Source organism: Lepisosteus platostomus, chromosome 26, assembly GCF_059453375.1.
Source record: "Lepisosteus platostomus isolate fLepPlt1 chromosome 26, fLepPlt1.hap1, whole genome shotgun sequence".
In the NCBI taxonomy this organism is placed as follows: domain Eukaryota; kingdom Metazoa; phylum Chordata; class Actinopteri; order Semionotiformes; family Lepisosteidae; genus Lepisosteus; species Lepisosteus platostomus.
The window spans coordinates 621,680-630,564 of record NC_142636.1 but is presented as its reverse complement, the minus strand read 5'-3'; the positions used below and the strand labels follow the sequence as shown (position 1 = coordinate 630,564).

The following is an 8,885-nucleotide window of genomic DNA, read 5'->3' as shown; positions in this document are numbered from 1 at the left end:
TTCTGCTGGGTGCGGGATTTATTGTTAAATTATTACTTTAAATGAATACTTTGAGTTACTGAAACAGCCCGCTAATAAAATTGTTGCAATTTTGTTCTCGTTTGGAAGAGAGAATCAAAAATGAGACATAATGATGGTTTCCGGCTTAGACCTTTAAAGGTACCCCCATCACGGAAGAATTTGACCTCGGAACGTTTACCCAGCGTAATATTGTATTTCATTTCACTTTCACCGATTGTCTTTAAATCAATTGTTGTCAGAATATCCCCACCTCCAAACAAGAACAAAATTGCAACGATTTTATTAACTGGCTGTTTCAGTAACTTAAAGTACATATTTAAAGTAATAATTTAACAAGATATGTAAATGTTTTAAGATATGTATATGTTGTGAATGTCTGTAGATTGTATCTTATGATTTAAATACTTTTATTTTTTCACAATCTGGCAATGCCAGACAGAATTCAAATGGCCTTGCAGATCAGAAAATCAAGGAACAAAACAATTATTGCGCCCAGCTCCTCAATGGGATAGCTTTAACTTGCTAATGCGTTGGTGTAACAGTCCGGGTGTGGCAAGCTTCTAATGTCTCCAGACTTCGCGAAAGGAACCCGTCTTTCATAGGCACTCTTTCCCCTAGTTTAACAGTCTGTCCAGAAACAAAACATTCCTGTTAAACAAGAGGAATGTAAAACAAATTGTACAAAAGTAAAAAACAATTACTTTTTGACAATGAAAACTGGTGTGTATCTCTCTCTTTGCTGGCGCGCGGGCGCGGTGGGGTGCTGTACCACCCGCACAGAACATTAAAGTGTCCCTTTCCATTCAATGGGTGTCTGAGTTGCTGTGTCCTATCTTCTGACAGTCGCTGTTGTGAATGTCTGCAGAGTGTATCTTATTTTTAGCATTGTAGCGCTTTCGCCCTGGGGGGCGGCTGAAGAACACCCGGCTGGGGTGTGCGGTGAGGGGCAGGACAGGAGTGGTCAGGGCGGGGTTTAGGTAGGCCGCTGACTATTGCAGCTGCCACACAGTGAAAGGGGCATACGGGCTGGGGAGATCGCCCGTTTTCCATGTAAATAGTTCCCTGGTTCCGCACCCCTCTCTCCCTCCCTCTCCAGATACAGCTGTATGAGCTCCACCAGTCAGGACAAGAGGCTCTACTGTACGCACAGAGGGGTGGTAGAGGGGAACAAGTTGCCAGCCGTGGGGTTGAAGCTGATACCCTGGATCCTCTCTAGACACAGCTGTATGAGCTCCACCAGTCAGGAAGGAGGCTCTACTGTACACAGAGAGGGGTGGGAGGGGGGAACAAGCTACCAAGCCATGGGGTTGAAGCTGATACCCTGGATCCTCTCGAGACACAGCTGTATGAGCTCCACCAGTCATGAAGGAATGCTCTACTGTACACAGAGGGGGGCAGGAGGGGGGAACAAGCTGCCCAGCCGTGGGTTTGAAGCTGATACCCCGCTTGATCCTCTCCAGATACAGCTGAATGAGCTCCACCAGTCAAGACAGGAGGCTCTACTGTACACAGAGAGGTGCAGGGGGGGAAACAAGCTGCATAGCCATGGGGTTGACCCTGATACCATGGATCCTCTCCAGACACAGTTGTATGAGCTCCACCAGTCAGGACAGGAGCCTCTACTGTACAGAGAGAGGTGCGGGAGGGGGGAACAAGCTGATACCCTGGCTTCTCACACAAACCTTAAAATCACGTAATAGGTTTATTCCATGCTGAAAAAAAGAAGAAAGAATACACATTCCATAGGAATCAGTGCCTTTATATAGCGCCTTTAAAGGTGGCTTCTCAAAGCGCCTTACGGGATAAAAACAACAAAAACAAAAACAAAAACAATATTGTTTTCCATTGCACTTTGACAGATCATCTTTAAATCAATTGTTGATTTAAAGTTTGACAGTAAATGTTTATATTGTAAAGCATACAGCCGCCATTTCTTTCTAAAAATTAAAAAAATTGTTTGCGCAGTCTAAGAGGGGGGGGGATCTGCTGACAATCCCCCATACACTCAAGTGAAATATGAATAACCCCAATGTAAACAGCGTATTTACAATTTGTTGATAATAAAAATGTTAAGTTCTCTAAGACTTTGTGATACTTTACCCAGGGAGCTGTGTAAGCATGCGTGGTGACTATTCATTGTTATTAAAAAATGACTTAGATTCGAACATGTTGTGATATTTAGAAATATAATAAGTCAATTAATTGTCCATAATATTGCTATTTTATTTCTTCAAAGAAATGCTTGTTAAAAGAAAAGTCATGGCAGAGGCTGGATTTGAACAGCCAACCTCTCGCTTACAAGTTCAGCACATGAATAGAATTATATCATTATTAATTTCTTTAGATATGCGATTCCCTATTATATTCCCTATTAATCAAATTCTAAAAGTATGCTTGTTTGCTCCTGTATTGAGCGTATTTGCAGAAAAGCTTAAAACTACCACTTTTTATACACACGTTATTTCACATGTTAGTTAAAGACTTCGATGCTTAATATTGTTTAGGGAGAAATGGAATACTGGTGTGTATTTTTGTACCGAGACCAGCCATATACAGTTGACATACTGTAATACTGTATGTTTATGTTCCAAAATTAATATCGTTTATGGCTTTCACACGCGTTATGCTCCTATTCTTTTTATGCTCAGCTACTAAGATTTCCCTTCAGTGGTAAAATTCCATATAAATATTTAATACTTAAACGGGCACAGTAAAGACATTAAATATACATATACATACTGTATACAGTACAGTTTGCATACAGTAATATGTTTATGTTCCTAAATCAATATCTCTTATGAGCATGCAAAAGGCATGGTGAATTGGAGATTCTCAAAAATGACTGTACTTTGCATGATTGGAAACAAATGCGTGATTGGATCAACGAAATGCTGTGGTGTTACTTTTACAAAGACGGTCAATGAAAAAAAGAATGTGGACCAGGACAATACTTTGAGTTTACAGCTTGTCCAAGGTCATTCATTAGAACATGTGGTATTATGCGGTACTATGCGAGAATACACGGTATTAATATGGTAACTTGTGTTACACCGTGATAAGCACACCGCAAAATAATGCGGTATCGCCCGCTTGTTTTGAATGGCTGCATCTGTATATCCCTGCTAGTGATGATGACCATCGTCACCTCACCCTCGCAATACACCGGCTGAAAGAACTTAAGAACAGGGTAAATCAAGAACAGGGCATTGGCAATGAGTTCCCCTTCTTTTCATGGTTAAAATCATTTTTTGGGTCTTGGGGACTGTTTTTCTTAAAGCTATTCATGCCTGTTGTAGTTTTTTTGCTGTTGTGCTGTTGTCTGACTTGGGTGACCCCTATGAGGACTCTGTGGTATGAACACATTTAAGGATAAAAAGGAGGGAATGTAATGAAAAGTTACTGAGAAAAAGTGTTTTATTCTATGTTGTTTACGGACAGAGCTGTGCTGCAGAAGCAGCTGGATACTTAGAACAAAGTGTGATAGCACCCAACTTGTCAAGGGCACAGGATGTTTTAATACTGTTTATCTCGGCTGCTTGAAGAAGGGAGTGTGAGAAACCATTTGAATAACTGCTCTTCTTTGCTTAAAGCAAAAACCGATAAGGAATGGAAAATGACTGCTTTGCCTGTCCTTGAAGTGTTGCATCAGCTTAAAAAAGATATAAAACAAGGGGTCTCCCTGCTTGCTTTTGAATCAGCTTTCACTTCTCTGCGCAGACAGGTGATGGCTTTTTCCCATATTGCAAAATGAATAAAGACCTTACTGAGTGAATGAGAATACCTCTCCTGGCTAAATCCCTTATAACTTGTTCGAAATGCAGTACGGCCATATTTCATATCAACCCACAGATGCATTGCATAAACACTAGAATTCTGGTTGTACTTAAATTGACCTTATACGTTTTGGATTATGTTTAACCTTCTTCAATTTCTTCAACCATATTTTGAGATGATTACGTTTACAGAAGCAAATATTATTCAGTGCTTTTTCTTCACTCCTTTATTCAAACCCACATTTCTATAAGGAGGGCCATTGTGAAACTCCCCAAAGTGAGCTGAATTAATCTTTTATTCTTCACACCTGCAAAGTCATTCCTTCATTGTGTAATATGGAGGCCTTTCATTATTCACGTATACTACAACATCTGAAAATAATAGGTCTTGAAATAGTTGAATGAAAGAAAATCCTGAATAACTCCTCCAAATGCGTGTTACACTTTCATCAAGTACACACACTTTGAATGTGATGAACTATAAAAAGTTATTTTAACCATACCCAATGGAGCTCGGGAGTGCGATTGCATACACAATCATGTTTTCAGTGTTTGGACATCAGCCGTACATCAGAACAATCATTTCACTAACACAGCTCCATGTTGAGTGACTTCCCTCCAAAAACACAAAGTCACTTTCCCTTAGCAATTATTGCATGGACTTAGATTATCTGCCTTCTGCATCAAGCCCTGTATGATATACTGTACAAAGCCAAGCTTTGGGATAGTGCTTTGTTTGGATCCTTGTCTTGATCCTTTTGGATCCCAGGCTGCTCATTTGCAAATGAGTTTTGACATTAATTATAGTGACTATAGCAATGAGGTGGCACTGTGGTTCACAGAGCTGGGGTCCTGGGTTCAATTCCTGGGGTGCAGTCTGGATGGAATTGTATGTTCTCCCTTCATTTGTGTGGATTTCTTCCAGGTGCTCCAGTTTCTTCCCACAGTCCAAAGACATACAGTACTAGTAGGTTAAGGTGGAACTACAGTCCCAATTTTGCAGACACAAAAGTATTTAATTTCAGTCACAAAATAAAATCATTGACATTATAGAAAAACTTTACAAACTCAAAATTGAGCACAAAATCATGAATTTTGTGAAAGTACTGTAACTTACGCCATGTTGTAACAAATTCGCATTCAAGTTCCACACAAATTGCGATGTGATGCAGCCCTTCCTGCTCACTAATCACTGTAATGACTAATGCAATGTGATGTAGGAGAGAAAAGGTATAGGTTATGCAGCAAACATTTCACTGCAAAAAACGTTCCATTCCAAGGTTCTTTATGCAGAGTTAACAATGTAATATTATTGATTGGCAAAAACGTAAAAAAGTTGAGAGCAATATTTCCATTGGATTAAACGAGATGTATTCACAAGCCTGCTCCTTTACAATGTCACAGGGCCACATCAGATTACTGGAAGTTTTGCTGCCTCGTTCTGAATCGCAGAACATGGTAATTCTTTAACCTTGAAATGTAGTCTATTTTGTGATGTAAATTGGAGGTTTTACAAGTTATTGTGTGTTCCCCTTTAGATGGCTTCTGGGAAAACTGGCCTCAACACTGTATTGGATAAGGCACTTAGAAAACAGATTCATGCGTGGACCACAGCAATGTCCCTTTACTGAGAGCCAGCAATCAACGGATGTGTCTGATCGTGAATGGTTTTCCCTGTTGTTTGTTGTATTACTCGGTGTTGCATTTTAAGCTGTGCATGAGGCAGGACCCGGAGGCTGCTGCTTCTGCTGGGATTGAGGAAGAGCTGAGCGCCATGTAAGGCAAAGACACTGCGTTCCACTTTATCAGGTGCCTGGAGTGTAAGAGCTGCAGATAATATTGAGTCACATTAATCCCAACATATTTCAAATATTATGAAAATTAAATAAATTAAATCAAATAACTTTCATTAAAAAAATCAATCACACTTTACCTTGCTTTTTCAGTTGTTTTAAAGGAAAATTGATGCAGAGAATGTGTGAATACTACTTTTTGATGGTTCCAAGGCCAATGTGACCTGTTCTATTGCCTGCTAATTGTACGTTCCAGGTTGAACAATTATTTTTAGGAGGTCAAGGTGTATGAATGATAAGAACAGCTTGAAATTTATTTTCACGGTCGACACACATTTTCGCAAGGGAAAAAAACTGAAATAACCACAGTAACGCAAACACCAGTCCACCTAAAAAAAAATCATTTTATTAAAACAAGGTAACATTTTTTTTATCATCATACGGATGAACTGTGCTAAATATATTTCTAAAAAGAAAAAGCAGGACGTGAGTCGTGAGCCAAGATCATGACTCTTTTACTCTTCTTCACATCAGTTTTCATCTGTGAGGAGGAGGAGGGGGGTGGCTCCTGATGTGCTGACACTTGGGGATGTGCCTCTGTGCCGGCCTGGGGGCAAAGCGCCGGCCGCAGTGAGGGCAGGGCACGTAGTCGGGGTTTGGATTCGCGGGGGGCTGGGGCAGGTTCACAACCTTCCCTCCTTGCGTGATCACCTGCTGCACCTCCCTGGCCTATTTGATGCTCCGAATGAAATCCTCGTGCTTCTGCCTCCAGTTGTTCTTTCTCAGCTGGGAACAGGAAATGAAACCAATGAAACAGCTTCCAGAAAAAGTCCAGACTAGCACTGCGTAAACAGTCTGGTCACAAACCATTCACAAGGCAAGAAAATATCAATACAGTAATAACGTAGCTTTCTGGGCCTACCTTTCATGTCATTGGGTAGAGAGTACAATTTAGTTATGGTTTTGTTTCCCGTGAGTGCTATTTGCTTGATATCTTATGTAGATTTTTACAACAGAATTCAGAAGTCACTAAGACCCATTTATTCTGTCTGGCAAATGTGCCTTTGCGGCAGTTTTTCAGAAGAGTACTTCATAAAACACTTATTTATTGTTTACATTGATTTATAAGCTGAGTCTGACTCTAGGAGAAAACAAGGGAAGCTTGGAAAGAGTTTAAGGATAGCCCTTACCACGATTGGCGGTCTAACCTTCTTCTTATGGATGTATGTCTCCAGTTCTGTTCCCTTGGCCCTGTGCTTGAAAGAGTCAAAAACCTTCCTCTTTGAATTCTGAAGCTTCTTGCAGATCTTGCTGTGTTTCTCCAACCTCTCTACAGCAAACTTCCTGTGACACAGTTCACAGGGCACCAGCTGAGGGTTTCCACTCTGGCTATTCTCATATGGAAATTGCTCAGCGGTAGGGCACATCAGACTTGTAGGGGACAAATATCTGTTTTCCACTGACAGAGTTTGTTCATCCAGACATGCGGTGTTATTTCTGAAGTGGGCCTGCGCGGCCTGTGCCGCTGACACGTCACTTTCAGGGAGCCTTGCTTTCTTGAGGTACTTTCTCCTTCCACAGGGGACGTCTTCTAGCCCACGGCTGCAAGGGCTCACTTGACGTCTCTCCTGATGGGAAAGCGCAGAGGGAAAGTGCGATTCTGCGCATCCGCCGTCTTCCATTGGAGAACCATAATCAAGGTTGTCTCCTTTGAAAGGAAGGGCTTTCCTTGGAGTGAAGGCTTTTTGCTTCTCCATTCTGCAGGTCAGAAGAGGCACGGCCTTAGAGCGGTGGTTGGCCCACGGTCCTCTGGGGCGAAGCTCGCTCTGCCTCGCCTGGAGTGTCTTCCTTCGGGTCAGGAGTCCTTTATTTTCCCTTCCGGCCACCTCTCTGGAGTCTTCCATCTCTCTCTGAACCATCCTCAGCTCCTCCTGAGCTCTAAAGAGCTTCGCCTGCATCATGGCCTCCTTCTGGCGAATCTCGTCCTTCATCATGGCCTCCTTCCGGCGCATCACATCCTGCAGACTGGCCTCCCTCCGGCGATGCTCCTCCTTCAGCGCGGCCTCTGCCTCGGCCACTTTTTCGTAGCTCCTCTTGCAACTGAAAGTGCTCCTTCCCATTGGCATGAGAAGGGCATTGCCCTGGAGGGGTCGCCACCATGGGGAGGACAGTCCTGTCCTTAGGTTTGCGTACTCTTGAGCCCCTCCTGCCCGGCCTCTCGCAGGGCCTCTCATGACCATCCTGAGGCGGGGTGGGGGCAAACAAGGAATCACTCTGTGCTTCCGGGCGGTCCACAGCCCGAACCTCACCAGGGCCGGAGACTTTCCTGTTACCCATAGGCTTCAGGGGATAAGACCGATCATACCCCACAATGTTCTTCTCGGGGCCCTATTGGGTTTGGAAGCGATAGCTGTTCCCCGTCTTCTTCTCCGCAGCGTATTTGACATATTGGAAAGATTTTCTCATCTTCTGTAGAGCCGCCTCCTGCCGTCGATTGTATATGGCGATCATTTTTTTCTCCTTTTCCTGCATCAGTTTCTCTTGGAAGGTGTCCTTCAGAAGCTGTATCTTGGGAGGCAGGCAGTACGTGGAGATCAGATCCTGTCGCCTTAAGGGCGCGGGTCGATTCGAGTCTGTGTCCTTCAGGGAGGGGGACAGAGCACCAGGCTTAGGACTGGGCTCCATTGGCAAATGAGATATGTGCTTTGTTTCCCAGGTATCTGGAAAAGGCAAAAATGGCAAATAAATGATATCCTGCACAGTCTAGTATGGTCTAATAGAAAAGAATAAAAAAAACAATTCAGGAAATACACAACTTTTTAATATTAAACCTAATGGTGTTGAATGCTGACTCAGTAGGAGACAGATCCTAAACATAAACATTATAATAAACATTTGTTTCCCAAATAACATTCTCAATGTTCAGAATGCTTAAAGTCATAAGCTTTTTTAAAAATGTTTAACTGAAACCTGGAAATGTACTATTTCATTTCAAAGCTTGTATTATATCTATGATATAAATGTTTTTTATATAAAATTAACCCATTATGCAACAGGGGTTTGAGCAAAAGTCACTGTGAATAAGGGAATTTATCAATATTAATTAGCCATTTCACTACATCATAGATAGCTGAAGGATTATGATACAGTATATCGATTTCGCTACAAATTGACAAGAATATTTGATGACACTTACCAAACAAGTCTCAAACAGCGGAGAAATAGTTCACCACGACGATAGCAATGCAATGTTTGACTGCATCTCCCTATGTGATATATCTGTATTTGGGTAAATACA

General features: G+C 42.1%; 1 long non-coding RNA gene across 1 annotated transcript; it reads right to left on the bottom strand.

Moving 5' to 3' along the window:
* Window positions 1-6,085: 6,085 nt before the first annotated feature.
* LOC148639357 (uncharacterized) lies at window positions 6,086-7,554 on the bottom strand. Its single transcript, XR_015930617.1, has 2 exons — window positions 6,778-7,554; window positions 6,086-6,373 (listed from the first exon to the last, which is right to left on the bottom strand). It is a non-coding gene; the product is annotated as an uncharacterized LOC148639357 (long non-coding RNA).
* Window positions 7,555-8,885: the final 1,331 nt, after the last annotated feature.